General features: G+C 45.1%; 11 non-coding genes across 11 annotated transcripts; all 11 read left to right on the forward strand.

The window, feature by feature from the left end:
• Positions 1–443: 443 nt before the first annotated feature.
• Positions 444–634, forward strand: LOC141205285 (U2 spliceosomal RNA). Its single transcript, XR_012276054.1, has one exon. It is a non-coding gene; the product is annotated as a U2 spliceosomal RNA (small nuclear RNA).
• A 1,124-nt stretch (positions 635–1,758) lies between these two features.
• Positions 1,759–1,949, forward strand: LOC141205286 (U2 spliceosomal RNA). Its single transcript, XR_012276055.1, has one exon. It is a non-coding gene; the product is annotated as a U2 spliceosomal RNA (small nuclear RNA).
• Positions 1,950–3,069: 1,120 nt separating this feature from the next.
• Positions 3,070–3,260, forward strand: LOC141205287 (U2 spliceosomal RNA). The gene has a single exon (XR_012276056.1). It is a non-coding gene; the product is annotated as a U2 spliceosomal RNA (small nuclear RNA).
• Positions 3,261–4,385: 1,125 nt separating this feature from the next.
• Positions 4,386–4,576, forward strand: LOC141205288 (U2 spliceosomal RNA). Its single transcript, XR_012276057.1, has one exon. It is a non-coding gene; the product is annotated as a U2 spliceosomal RNA (small nuclear RNA).
• A 1,124-nt stretch (positions 4,577–5,700) lies between these two features.
• Positions 5,701–5,891, forward strand: LOC141205289 (U2 spliceosomal RNA). Its single transcript, XR_012276058.1, has one exon. It is a non-coding gene; the product is annotated as a U2 spliceosomal RNA (small nuclear RNA).
• A 1,118-nt stretch (positions 5,892–7,009) lies between these two features.
• On the forward strand, positions 7,010–7,200 carry LOC141205290 (U2 spliceosomal RNA). Its single transcript, XR_012276059.1, has one exon. It is a non-coding gene; the product is annotated as a U2 spliceosomal RNA (small nuclear RNA).
• A 1,123-nt stretch (positions 7,201–8,323) lies between these two features.
• On the forward strand, positions 8,324–8,514 carry LOC141205291 (U2 spliceosomal RNA). Its single transcript, XR_012276060.1, has one exon. It is a non-coding gene; the product is annotated as a U2 spliceosomal RNA (small nuclear RNA).
• Positions 8,515–9,632: 1,118 nt separating this feature from the next.
• LOC141205292 (U2 spliceosomal RNA) lies at positions 9,633–9,823 on the forward strand. The gene has a single exon (XR_012276061.1). It is a non-coding gene; the product is annotated as a U2 spliceosomal RNA (small nuclear RNA).
• Positions 9,824–10,943: 1,120 nt separating this feature from the next.
• LOC141205294 (U2 spliceosomal RNA) lies at positions 10,944–11,134 on the forward strand. The gene has a single exon (XR_012276063.1). It is a non-coding gene; the product is annotated as a U2 spliceosomal RNA (small nuclear RNA).
• A 1,121-nt stretch (positions 11,135–12,255) lies between these two features.
• On the forward strand, positions 12,256–12,446 carry LOC141205296 (U2 spliceosomal RNA). The gene has a single exon (XR_012276064.1). It is a non-coding gene; the product is annotated as a U2 spliceosomal RNA (small nuclear RNA).
• Positions 12,447–13,568: 1,122 nt separating this feature from the next.
• On the forward strand, positions 13,569–13,759 carry LOC141205297 (U2 spliceosomal RNA). Its single transcript, XR_012276065.1, has one exon. It is a non-coding gene; the product is annotated as a U2 spliceosomal RNA (small nuclear RNA).
• Positions 13,760–14,500: the final 741 nt, after the last annotated feature.

A 14,500-nucleotide genomic window follows, 5' to 3' on the forward strand; every position in this document is an offset into this window, starting at 1 on the left:
GTGGCAATGGAACGCTGGCTGCGCGTGTCATAATAGGCTCTGAGCCTTTATATACCTGCGCACAGCAGCAGCCACCTTCAGTCTGCTGCTGGACAGCCAGCAGCAGCAGCAGCAGGAGAGGTAATTAATCAGCAACCCTCCTGCTAAGGGTAGACAGCTGCTTGTTCCACCCCCCCCCCCCCCGCCTTAATTGGTTCTCCTCCCTTCCAACGGTGTTGAGGCGGGTGGGAACAGCCGGGGGTTGAGGGTACTGTGCTAAAAGAGGTGGAGTTATGCAGATCTAAAACGCGTGGATTGCAGCAGCAGCAAGCCGAAAAGTGCAGGCATGTGAGGGATCTAGAGGTTGACAGCATGTCTTCTTAACGGGAGTCCAGGTGGCCATCTCCACAAATGGACTTTTCAGAATCCTTGGGTGACACCGTAGTCGGAAACCAATTCTGGTTATCGCTTCTCGGCCTTTTGGCTAAGATCAAGTGTAGTATCTGTTCTTATCAGTTTAATATCTGATACGTCCCCTATCTGGGGACCATATATTAAATGGATTTTTAGAACAGGGAGATGGAAAAAGAGCTTGCTCTGTCCACTCCACGCATTGACCTGGTATTGCAGTATCTCCAGGACCGGTGCACCCCTTCTTTAATGCAGTTTCTAAAATCAGAAAGAATTGAATTCAATGCTTTTTGTTCATTTTGCTTGTTTGTCGGATTTTGGGATGGACTCTTTGGCTTTGCTTTTCTTCTCCTCATTGGATTTTTCATGTTAAAAGTTGCAGAAGCCAGATGACAAGCTCATTTTGGTTCAACTTCAGCAACTGTGCATTGCATTGCCATGTAATGTAATGTAATGCAATGCTATCTATCTAGCTCTCCCTCTATACTTCCTTTTGGATAAACAGACATATTAGGCAAGCATTTTGGAGCTTTCATCTAAATAACTACAGGTGGTGAGATAAGCTGCACAATATAATTGACCTTTCAGTATATTGTTGCACACACACCATCTATTTAGCAAATGCCCTTGTTATCAACAGCAGCCTTTTAAACTCACCTGAGCTAACAGGTATGTGAGCTGGTTACTCTGCTGCGCTTAAAATTTCTTTTTTGGTTTGCTACAATGCCTTTTCTGAAACGTTGTCTCCCTCTGCTGGAACACTGACTTCTTTCATTTAATGCCTGCAGACTATAAAAGAGAAACCAACCCAAAAAGTTTGGTTGATTAGTCTGTGGCATTCTTTTAAACTGTTGCTTATGGCGGTCTCTGTGAGCTTCTCAGTGACATTCAGCCATCCAGGTATCCCGCCTGCAGTAGACGGAATGTGGCAATGGAACGCTGGCTGCACGTGTCATAATAGGCTCTGAGCCTTTATATACCTGCGCACAGCAGCAGCCACCTTCAGTCTGCTGCTGGACAGCCAGCAGCAGCAGCAGCAGGAGAGGTAATTAATCAGCAACCCTCCTGCTAAGGGTAGACAGCTGCTCGTTCCACCCCCCCCCACCCCGCCTTAATTGGTTCTCCTCCCTTCCAACGGTGTTGAGGCGGGTGGGAACAGCCGGGGGTTGAGGGTACTGTGCTAAAAGAGGTGGAGTTATGCAGATCTAAAACGCGTGGATTGCAGCAGCAGCAAGCCGAAAAGTGCAGGCATGTGAGGGATCTAGAGGTTGACAGCATGTCTTCTTAACGGGAGTCCAGGTGGCCATCTCCACAAATGGACTTTTCAGAATCCTTGGGTGGCACCGTAGTCGGAAACCAATTCTGGTTATCGCTTCTCGGCCTTTTGGCTAAGATCAAGTGTAGTATCTGTTCTTATCAGTTTAATATCTGATACGTCCCCTATCTGGGGACCATATATTAAATGGATTTTTAGAACAGGGAGATGGAAAAAGAGCTTGCTCTGTCCACTCCACGCATTGACCTGGTATTGCAGTATCTCCAGGACCGGTGCACCCCTTCTTTAATGCAGTTTCTAAAATCAGAAAGAATTGAATTCAATGCTTTTTGTTCATTTTGCTTGTTTGTCGGATTTTGGGATGGACTCTTTGGCTTTGCTTTTCTTCTCCTCATTGGATTTTTCATGTTAAAAGTTGCAGAAGCCAGATGACAAGCTCATTTTGGTTCAACTTCAGCAACTGTGCATTGCATTGCCATGTAATGTAATGTAATGCAATGCTATCTATCTAGCTCTCCCTCTATACTTCCTTTTGGATAAACAGACATATTAGGCAAGCATTTTGGAGCTTTCACCTAAATAACTACAGGTGGTGAGATAAGCTGCACAATATAATTGACCTTTCAGTATATTGTTGCACACACACCATCTATTTAGCAAATGCCCTTGTTATCAACAGCAGCCTTTTAAACTCACCTGAGCTAACAGGTATGTGAGCTGGTTACTCTGCTGCGCTTAAAATTTCTTTTTTGGTTTGCTACAATGCCTTTTCTGAAACGTTGTCTCCCTCTGCTGGAACACTGACTTCTTTCATTTAATGCCTGCAGACTATAAAAGAGAAACCAACCCAAAAAGTTTGGTTGATTAGTCTGTGGCATTCTTTTAAACTGTTGCTTATGGCGGTCTCTGTGAGCTTCTCAGTGACATTCAGCCATCCAGGTATCCCGCCTGCAGTAGACGGAATGTGGCAATGGAACGCTGGCTGCGCGTGTCATAATAGGCTCTGAGCCTTTATATACCTGCGCACAGCAGCAGCCACCTTCAGTCTGCTGCTGGACAGCCAGCAGCAGCAGCAGCAGGAGAGGTAATTAATCAGCAACTCTCCTGCTAAGGGTAGACAGCTGCTCGTTCCACCCCCCCCCCACCTTAATTGGTTCTCCTCCCTTCCAACAGTGTTGAGGCGGGTGGGAACAGCCGGGGGTTGAGGGTACTGTGCTAAAAGAGGTGGAGTTATGCAGATCTAAAACGCGTGGATTGCAGCAGCAGCAAGCCGAAAAGTGCAGGCATGTGAGGGATCTAGAGGTTGACAGCATGTCTTCTTAATGGGAGTCCAGGTGGCCATCTCCACAAATTGACTTTTCAGAATCCTTGGGTGGCACCGTAGTCGGAAACCAATTCTGGTTATCGCTTCTCGGCCTTTTGGCTAAGATCAAGTGTAGTATCTGTTCTTATCAGTTTAATATCTGATACGTCCCCTATCTGGGGACCATATATTAAATGGATTTTTAGAACAGGGAGATGGAAAAAGAGCTTGCTCTGTCCACTCCACGCATTGACCTGGTATTGCAGTATCTCCAGGACCGGTGCACCCCTTCTTTAATGCAGTTTCTAAAATCAGAAAGAATTGAATTCAATGCTTTTTGTTCATTTTGCTTGTTTGTCGGATTTTGGGATGGACTCTTTGGCTTTGCTTTTCTTCTCCTCATTGGATTTTTCATGTTAAAAGTTGCAGAAGCCAGATGACAAGCTCATTTTGGTTCAACTTCAGCAACTGTGCATTGCATTGCCATGTAATGTAATGTAATGCAATGCTATCTATCTAGCTCTCCCTCTATACTTCCTTTTGGATAAACAGACATATTAGGCAAGCATTTTGGAGCTTTCACCTAAATAACTACAGGTGGTGAGATAAGCTGCACAATATAATTGACCTTTCAGTATATTGTTGCACACACACCATCTATTTAGCAAATGCCCTTGTTATCAACAGCAGCCTTTTAAACTCACCTGAGCTAACAGGTATGTGAGCTGGTTACTCTGCTGCGCTTAAAATTTCTTTTTTGGTTTGCTACAATGCCTTTTCTGAAACGTTGTCTCCCTCTGCTGGAACACTGACTTCTTTCATTTAATGCCTGCAGACTATAAAAGAGAAACCAACCCAAAAAGTTTGGTTGATTAGTCTGTGGCATTCTTTTAAACTGTTGCTTATGGCGGTCTCTGTGAGCTTCTCAGTGACATTCAGCCATCCAGGTATCCCGCCTGCAGTAGACGGAATGTGGCAATGGAACGCTGGCTGCGCGTGTCATAATAGGCTCTGAGCCTTTATATACCTGCGCACAGCAGCAGCCACCTTCAGTCTGCTGCTGGACAGCCAGCAGCAGCAGCAGCAGGAGAGGTAATTAATCAGCAACCCTCCTGCTAAGGGTAGACAGCTGCTTGTTCCACCCCCCCCCCCCCCCGCCTTAATTGGTTCTCCTCCCTTCCAACGGTGTTGAGGCGGGTGGGAACAGCCGGGGGTTGAGGGTACTGTGCTAAAAGAGGTGGAGTTATGCAGATCTAAAACGCGTGGATTGCAGCAGCAGCAAGCCGAAAAGTGCAGGCATGTGAGGGATCTAGAGGTTGACAGCATGTCTTCTTAACGGGAGTCCAGGTGGCCATCTCCACAAATGGACTTTTCAGAATCCTTGGGTGACACCGTAGTCGGAAACCAATTCTGGTTATCGCTTCTCGGCCTTTTGGCTAAGATCAAGTGTAGTATCTGTTCTTATCAGTTTAATATCTGATACGTCCCCTATCTGGGGACCATATATTAAATGGATTTTTAGAACAGGGAGATGGAAAAAGAGCTTGCTCTGTCCACTCCACGCATTGACCTGGTATTGCAGTATCTCCAGGACCGGTGCACCCCTTCTTTAATGCAGTTTCTAAAATCAGAAAGAATTGAATTCAATGCTTTTTGTTCATTTTGCTTGTTTGTCGGATTTTGGGATGGACTCTTTGGCTTTGCTTTTCTTCTCCTCATTGGATTTTTCATGTTAAAAGTTGCAGAAGCCAGATGACAAGCTCATTTTGGTTCAACTTCAGCAACTGTGCATTGCATTGCCATGTAATGTAATGTAATGCAATGCTATCTATCTAGCTCTCCCTCTATACTTCCTTTTGGATAAACAGACATATTAGGCAAGCATTTTGGAGCTTTCATCTAAATAACTACAGGTGGTGAGATAAGCTGCACAATATAATTGACCTTTCAGTATATTGTTGCACACACACCATCTATTTAGCAAATGCCCTTGTTATCAACAGCAGCCTTTTAAACTCACCTGAGCTAACAGGTATGTGAGCTGGTTACTCTGCTGCGCTTAAAATTTCTTTTTTGGTTTGCTACAATGCCTTTTCTGAAACGTTGTCTCCCTCTGCTGGAACACTGACTTCTTTCATTTAATGCCTGCAGACTATAAAAGAGAAACCAACCCAAAAAGTTTGGTTGATTAGTCTGTGGCATTCTTTTAAACTGTTGCTTATGGCGGTCTCTGTGAGCTTCTCAGTGACATTCAGCCATCCAGGTATCCCGCCTGCAGTAGACGGAATGTGGCAATGGAACGCTGGCTGCACGTGTCATAATAGGCTCTGAGCCTTTATATACCTGCGCACAGCAGCAGCCACCTTCAGTCTGCTGCTGGACAGCCAGCAGCAGCAGCAGCAGGAGAGGTAATTAATCAGCAACCCTCCTGCTAAGGGTAGACAGCTGCTCGTTCCACCCCCCCCCACCCCGCCTTAATTGGTTCTCCTCCCTTCCAACGGTGTTGAGGCGGGTGGGAACAGCCGGGGGTTGAGGGTACTGTGCTAAAAGAGGTGGAGTTATGCAGATCTAAAACGCGTGGATTGCAGCAGCAGCAAGCCGAAAAGTGCAGGCATGTGAGGGATCTAGAGGTTGACAGCATGTCTTCTTAACGGGAGTCCAGGTGGCCATCTCCACAAATGGACTTTTCAGAATCCTTGGGTGGCACCGTAGTCGGAAACCAATTCTGGTTATCGCTTCTCGGCCTTTTGGCTAAGATCAAGTGTAGTATCTGTTCTTATCAGTTTAATATCTGATACGTCCCCTATCTGGGGACCATATATTAAATGGATTTTTAGAACAGGGAGATGGAAAAAGAGCTTGCTCTGTCCACTCCACGCATTGACCTGGTATTGCAGTATCTCCAGGACCGGTGCACCCCTTCTTTAATGCAGTTTCTAAAATCAGAAAGAATTGAATTCAATGCTTTTTGTTCATTTTGCTTGTTTGTCGGATTTTGGGATGGACTCTTTGGCTTTGCTTTTCTTCTCCTCATTGGATTTTTCATGTTAAAAGTTGCAGAAGCCAGATGACAAGCTCATTTTGGTTCAACTTCAGCAACTGTGCATTGCATTGCCATGTAATGTAATGTAATGCAATGCTATCTATCTAGCTCTCCCTCTATACTTCCTTTTGGATAAACAGACATATTAGGCAAGCATTTTGGAGCTTTCACCTAAATAACTACAGGTGGTGAGATAAGCTGCACAATATAATTGACCTTTCAGTATATTGTTGCACACACACCATCTATTTAGCAAATGCCCTTGTTATCAACAGCAGCCTTTTAAACTCACCTGAGCTAACAGGTATGTGAGCTGGTTACTCTGCTGCGCTTAAAATTTCTTTTTTGGTTTGCTACAATGCCTTTTCTGAAACGTTGTCTCCCTCTGCTGGAACACTGACTTCTTTCATTTAATGCCTGCAGACTATAAAAGAGAAACCAACCCAAAAAGTTTGGTTGATTAGTCTGTGGCATTCTTTTAAACTGTTGCTTATGGCGGTCTCTGTGAGCTTCTCAGTGACATTCAGCCATCCAGGTATCCCGCCTGCAGTAGACGGAATGTGGCAATGGAACGCTGGCTGCGCGTGTCATAATAGGCTCTGAGCCTTTATATACCTGCGCACAGCAGCAGCCACCTTCAGTCTGCTGCTGGACAGCCAGCAGCAGCAGCAGGAGAGGTAATTAATCAGCAACCCTCCTGCTAAGGGTAGACAGCTGCTCGTTCCACCCCCCCCCCCGCCTTAATTGGTTCTCCTCCCTTCCAACGGTGTTGAGGCGGGTGGGAACAGCCGGGGGTTGAGGGTACTGTGCTAAAAGAGGTGGAGTTATGCAGATCTAAAACGCGTGGATTGCAGCAGCAGCAAGCCGAAAAGTGCAGGCATGTGAGGGATCTAGAGGTTGACAGCATGTCTTCTTAACGGGAGTCCAGGTGGCCATCTCCACAAATGGACTTTTCAGAATCCTTGGGTGGCACCGTAGTCGGAAACCAATTCTGGTTATCGCTTCTCGGCCTTTTGGCTAAGATCAAGTGTAGTATCTGTTCTTATCAGTTTAATATCTGATACGTCCCCTATCTGGGGACCATATATTAAATGGATTTTTAGAACAGGGAGATGGAAAAAGAGCTTGCTCTGTCCACTCCACGCATTGACCTGGTATTGCAGTATCTCCAGGACCGGTGCACCCCTTCTTTAATGCAGTTTCTAAAATCAGAAAGAATTGAATTCAATGCTTTTTGTTCATTTTGCTTGTTTGTCGGATTTTGGGATGGACTCTTTGGCTTTGCTTTTCTTCTCCTCATTGGATTTTTCATGTTAAAAGTTGCAGAAACCAGATGACAAGCTCATTTTGGTTCAACTTCAGCAACTGTGCATTGCATTGCCATGTAATGTAATGTAATGCAATGCTATCTATCTAGCTCTCCCTCTATACTTCCTTTTGGATAAACAGACATATTAGGCAAGGATTTTGGAGCTTTCATCTAAATAACTACAGGTGGTGAGATAAGCTGCACAATATAATTGACCTTTCAGTATATTGTTGCACACACACCATCTATTTAGCAAATGCCCTTGTTATCAACAGCAGCCTTTTAAACTCACCTGAGCTAACAGGTATGTGAGCTGGTTACTCTGCTGCGCTTAAAATTTCTTTTTTGGTTTGCTACAATGCCTTTTCTGAAACGTTGTCTCCCTCTGCTGGAACACTGACTTCTTTCATTTAATGCCTGCAGACTATAAAAGAGAAACCAACCCAAAAAGTTTGGTTGATTAGTCTGTGGCATTCTTTTAAACTGTTGCTTATGGCGGTCTCTGTGAGCTTCTCAGTGACATTCAGCCATCCAGGTATCCCGCCTGCAGTAGACAGAATGTGGCAATGGAACGCTGGCTGCACGTGTCATAATAGGCTCTGAGCCTTTATATACCTGCGCACAGCAGCAGCCACCTTCAGTCTGCTGCTGGACAGCCAGCAGCAGCAGCAGCAGGAGAGGTAATTAATCAGCAACCCTCCTGCTAAGGGTAGACAGCTGCTCGTTCCACCCCCCCCACCCCGCCTTAATTGGTTCTCCTCCCTTCCAACGGTGTTGAGGCGGGTGGGAACAGCCGGGGGTTGAGGGTACTGTGCTAAAAGAGGTGGAGTTATGCAGATCTAAAACGCGTGGATTGCAGCAGCAGCAAGCCGAAAAGTGCAGGCATGTGAGGGATCTAGAGGTTGACAGCATGTCTTCTTAACGGGAGTCCAGGTGGCCATCTCCACAAATGGACTTTTCAGAATCCTTGGGTGGCACCGTAGTCGGAAACCAATTCTGGTTATCGCTTCTCGGCCTTTTGGCTAAGATCAAGTGTAGTATCTGTTCTTATCAGTTTAATATCTGATACGTCCCCTATCTGGGGACCATATATTAAATGGATTTTTAGAACAGGGAGATGGAAAAAGAGCTTGCTCTGTCCACTCCACGCATTGACCTGGTATTGCAGTATCTCCAGGACCGGTGCACCCCTTCTTTAATGCAGTTTCTAAAATCAGAAAGAATTGAATTCAATGCTTTTTGTTCATTTTGCTTGTTTGTCGGATTTTGGGATGGACTCTTTGGCTTTGCTTTTCTTCTCCTCATTGGATTTTTCATGTTAAAAGTTGCAGAAGCCAGATGACAAGCTCATTTTGGTTCAACTTCAGCAACTGTGCATTGCATTGCCATGTAATGTAATGTAATGCAATGCTATCTATCTAGCTCTCCCTCTATACTTCCTTTTGGATAAACAGACATATTAGGCAAGCATTTTGGAGCTTTCACCTAAATAACTACAGGTGGTGAGATAAGCTGCACAATATAATTGACCTTTCAGTATATTGTTGCACACACACCATCTATTTAGCAAATGCCCTTGTTATCAACAGCAGCCTTTTAAACTCACCTGAGCTAACAGGTATGTGAGCTGGTTACTCTGCTGCGCTTAAAATTTCTTTTTTGGTTTGCTACAATGCCTTTTCTGAAACGTTGTCTCCCTCTGCTGGAACACTGACTTCTTTCATTTAATGCCTGCAGACTATAAAAGAGAAACCAACCCAAAAAGTTTGGTTGATTAGTCTGTGGCATTCTTTTAAACTGTTGCTTATGGCGGTCTCTGTGAGCTTCTCAGTGACATTCAGCCATCCAGGTATCCCGCCTGCAATAGACGGAATGTGGCAATGGAACGCTGGCTGCGCGTGTCATAATAGGCTCTGAGCCTTTATATACCTGCGCACAGCAGCAGCCACCTTCAGTCTGCTGCTGGACAGCCAGCAGCAGCAGGAGAGGTAATTAATCAGCAACCCTCCTGCTAAGGGTAGACAGCTGCTCGTTCCACCCCCCCCCCCCCCGCCTTAATTGGTTCTCCTCCCTTCCAACGGTGTTGAGGCGGGTGGGAACAGCCGGGGGTTGAGGGTACTGTGCTAAAAGAGGTGGAGTTATGCAGATCTAAAACGCGTGGATTGCAGCAGCAGCAAGCCGAAAAGTGCAGGCATGTGAGGGATCTAGAGGTTGACAGCATGTCTTCTTAACGGGAGTCCAGGTGGCCATCTCCACAAATGGACTTTTCAGAATCCTTGGGTGGCACCGTAGTCGGAAACCAATTCTGGTTATCGCTTCTCGGCCTTTTGGCTAAGATCAAGTGTAGTATCTGTTCTTATCAGTTTAATATCTGATACGTCCCCTATCTGGGGACCATATATTAAATGGATTTTTAGAACAGGGAGATGGAAAAAGAGCTTGCTCTGTCCACTCCACGCATTGACCTGGTATTGCAGTATCTCCAGGACCGGTGCACCCCTTCTTTAATGCAGTTTCTAAAATCAGAAAGAATTGAATTCAATGCTTTTTGTTCATTTTGCTTGTTTGTCGGATTTTGGGATGGACTCTTTGGCTTTGCTTTTCTTCTCCTCATTGGATTTTTCATGTTAAAAGTTGCAGAAGCCAGATGACAAGCTCATTTTGGTTCAACTTCAGCAACTGTGCATTGCATTGCCATGTAATGTAATGTAATGCAATGCTATCCATCTAGCTCTCCCTCTATACTTCCTTTTGGATAAACAGACATATTAGGCAAGCATTTTGGAGCTTTCACCTAAATAACTACAGGTGGTGAGATAAGCTGCACAATATAATTGACCTTTCAGTATATTGTTGCACACACACCATCTATTTAGCAAATGCCCTTGTTATCAACAGCAGCCTTTTAAACTCACCTGAGCTAACAGGTATGTGAGCTGGTTACTCTGCTGCGCTTAAAATTTCTTTTTTGGTTTGCTACAATGCCTTTTCTGAAACGTTGTCTCCCTCTGCTGGAACACTGACTTCTTTCATTTAATGCCTGCAGACTATAAAAGAGAAACCAACCCAAAAAGTTTGGTTGATTAGTCTGTGGCATTCTTTTAAACTGTTGCTTATGGCGGTCTCTGTGAGCTTCTCAGTGACATTCAGCCATCCAGGTATCCCGCCTGCAGTAGACGGAATGTGGCAATGGAACGCTGGCTGCACGTGTCATAATAGGCTCTGAGCCTTTATATACCTGCGCACAGCAGCAGCCACCTTCAGTCTGCTGCTGGACAGCCAGCAGCAGCAGCAGCAGGAGAGGTAATTAATCAGCAACCCTCCTGCTAAGGGTAGACAGCTGCTCGTTCCACCCCCCCCCCGCCTTAATTGGTTCTCCTCCCTTCCAACGGTGTTGAGGCGGGTGGGAACAGCCGGGGGTTGAGGGTACTGTGCTAAAAGAGGTGGAGTTATGCAGATCTAAAACGCGTGGATTGCAGCAGCAGCAAGCCGAAAAGTGCAGGCATGTGAGGGATCTAGAGGTTGACAGCATGTCTTCTTAACGGGAGTCCAGGTGGCCATCTCCACAAATGGACTTTTCAGAATCCTTGGGTGGCACCGTAGTCGGAAACCAATTCTTGTTATCGCTTCTCGGCCTTTTGGCTAAGATCAAGTGTAGTATCTGTTCTTATCAGTTTAATATCTGATACGTCCCCTATCTGGGGACCATATATTAAATGGATTTTTAGAACAGGGAGATGGAAAAAGAGCTTGCTCTGTCCACTCCACGCATTGACCTGGTATTGCAGTATCTCCAGGACCGGTGCACCCCTTCTTTAATGCAGTTTCTAAAATCAGAAAGAATTGAATTCAATGCTTTTTGTTCATTTTGCTTGTTTGTCGGATTTTGGGATGGACTCTTTGGCTTTGCTTTTCTTCTCCTCATTGGATTTTTCATGTTAAAAGTTGCAGAAGCCAGATGACAAGCTCATTTTGGTTCAACTTCAGCAACTGTGCATTGCATTGCCATGTAATGTAATGTAATGCAATGCTATCTATCTAGCTCTCCCTCTATACTTCCTTTTGGATAAACAGACATATTAGGCAAGCATTTTGGAGCTTTCACCTAAATAACTACAGGTGGTGAGATAAGCTGCACAATATAATTGACCTTTCAGTATATTGTTGCACACACACCATCTATTTAGCAAATGCCCTTGTTATCAACAGCAGCCTTTTAAACTCACCTGAGCTAACAGGTATGTGAGCTGGTTACTCTGCTGCGCTTAAAATTTCTTTTTTGGTTTGCTACAATGCCTTTTCTGAAACGTTGTCTCCCTCTGCTGGAACACTGACTTCTTTCATTTAATGCCTGCAGACTATAAAAGAGAAACCAACCCAAAAAGTTTGGTTGATTAGTCTGTGGCATTCTTTTAAACTGTTGCTTATGGCGGTCTCTGTGAGCTTCTCAGTGACATTCAGCCATCCAGGTATCCCGCCTGCAGTAGACGGAATGTGGCAATGGAACGCTGGCTGCGCGTGTCATAATAGGCTCTGAGCCTTTATATACCTGCGCACAGCAGCAGCCACCTTCAGTCTGCTGCTGGACAGCCAGCAGCAGCAGCAGCAGGAGAGGTAATTAATCAGCAACCCTCCTGCTAAGGGTAGACAGCTGCTCGTTCCACCCCCCCCCCCACCTTAATTTGTTCTCCTCCCTTCCAACGGTGTTGAGGCGGGTGGGAACAGCCGGGGGTTGAGGGTACTGTGCTAAAAGAGGTGGAGTTATGCAGATCTAAAACGCGTGGATTGCAGCAGCAGCAAGCCAAAAAGTGCAGGCATGTGAGGGATCTAGAGGTTGACAGCATGTCTTCTTAACGGGAGTCCAGGTGGCCATCTCCACAAATGGACTTTTCAGAATCCTTGGGTGGCACCGTAGTCGGAAACCAATTCTGGTTATCGCTTCTCGGCCTTTTGGCTAAGATCAAGTGTAGTATCTGTTCTTATCAGTTTAATATCTGATACGTCCCCTATCTGGGGACCATATATTAAATGGATTTTTAGAACAGGGAGATGGAAAAAGAGCTTGCTCTGTCCACTCCACGCATTGACCTGGTATTGCAGTATCTCCAGGACCGGTGCACCCCTTCTTTAATGCAGTTTCTAAAATCAGAAAGAATTGAATTCAATGCTTTTTGTTCATTTTGCTTGTTTGTCGGATTTTGGGATGGACTCTTTGGCTTTGCTTTTCTTCTCCTCATTGGATTTTTCATGTTAAAAGTTGCAGAAGCCAGATGACAAGCTCATTTTGGTTCAACTTCAGCAACTGTGCATTGCATTGCCATGTAATGTAATGTAATGCAATGCTATCTATCTAGCTCTCCCTCTATACTTCCTTTTGGATAAACAGACATATTAGGCAAGCATTTTGGAGCTTTCACCTAAATAACTACAGGTGGTGAGATAAGCTGCACAATATAATTGACCTTTCAGTATATTGTTGCACACACACCATCTATTTAGCAAATGCCCTTGTTATCAACAGCAGCCTTTTAAACTCACCTGAGCTAACAGGTATGTGAGCTGGTTACTCTGCTGCGCTTAAAATTTCTTTTTTGGTTTGCTACAATGCCTTTTCTGAAACGTTGTCTCCCTCTGCTGGAACACTGACTTCTTTCATTTAATGCCTGCAGACTATAAAAGAGAAACCAACCCAAAAAGTTTGGTTGATTAGTCTGTGGCATTCTTTTAAACTGTTGCTTATGGCGGTCTCTGTGAGCTTCTCAGTGACATTCAGCCATCCAGGTATCCCGCCTGCAGTAGACGGAATGTGGCAATGGAACGCTGGCTGCGCGTGTCATAATAGGCTCTGAGCCTTTATATACCTGCGCACAGCAGCAGCCACCTTCAGTCTGCTGCTGGACAGCCAGCAGCAGCAGCAGCAGGAGAGGTAATTAATCAGCAACCCTCCTGCTAAGGGTAGACAGCTGCTCGTTCCACCCCCCCCCCCCGCCTTAATTGGTTCTCCTCCCTTCCAACGGTGTTGAGGCGGGTGGGAACAGCCGGGGGTTGAGGGTACTGTGCTAAAAGAGGTGGAGTTATGCAGATCTAAAACGCGTGGATTGCAGCAGCAGCAAGCCGAAAAGTGCAGGCATGTGAGGGATCTAGAGGTTGACAGCATGTCTTCTTAACGGGAGTCCAGGTGGCCATCTCCACAAATGGACTTTTCAGAATCCTTGGGTGGCACCGTAGTCGGAAACCAATTCTGGTTATCGCTTCTCGGCCTTTTGGCTAAGATCAAGTGTAGTATCTGTTCTTATCAGTTTAATATCTGATACGTCCCCTATCTGGGGACCATATATTAAATGGATTTTTAGAACAGGGAGATGGAAAAAGAGCTTGCTCTGTCCACTCCACGCATTGACCTGGTATTGCAGTATCTCCAGGACCGGTGCACCCCTTCTTTAATGCAGTTTCTAAAATCAGAAAGAATTGAATTCAATGCTTTTTGTTCATTTTGCTTGTTTGTCGGATTTTGGGATGGACTCTTTGGCTTTGCTTTTCTTCTCCTCATTGGATTTTTCATGTTAAAAGTTGCAGAAGCCAGATGACAAGCTCATTTTGGTTCAACTTCAGCAACTGTGCATTGCATTGCCATGTAATGTAATGTAATGCAATGCTATCTATCTAGCTCTCCCTCTATATTTCCTTTTGGATAAACAGACATATTAGGCAAGCATTTTGGAGCTTTCACCTAAATAACTACAGGTGGTGAGATAAGCTGCACAATATAATTGACCTTTCAGTATATTGTTGCACACACACCATCTATTTAGCAAATGCCCTTGTTATCAACAGCAGCCTTTTAAACTCACCTGAGCTAACAGGTATGTGAGCTGGTTACTCTGCTGCGCTTAAAATTTCTTTTTTGGTTTGCTACAATGCCTTTTCTGAAACGTTGTCTCCCTCTGCTGGAACACTGACTTCTTTCATTTAATGCCTGCAGACTATAAAAGAGAAACCAACCCAAAAAGTTTGGTTGATTAGTCTGTGGCATTCTTTTAAACTGTTGCTTATGGCGGTCTCTGTGAGCTTCTCAGTGACATTCAGCCATCCAGGTATCCCGCCTGCAGTAGACGGAATGTGGCAATGGAACGCTGGCTGCGCGTGTCATAATAGGCTCTGAGCCTTTATATACCTGCG

This window comes from Phyllobates terribilis, unplaced genomic scaffold (assembly GCF_046119375.1).
Source record: "Phyllobates terribilis strain yellow unplaced genomic scaffold, ASM4611937v1 Scaffold_138__1_contigs__length_4804227, whole genome shotgun sequence".
NCBI lineage: Eukaryota > Metazoa > Chordata > Amphibia > Anura > Dendrobatidae > Phyllobates > Phyllobates terribilis.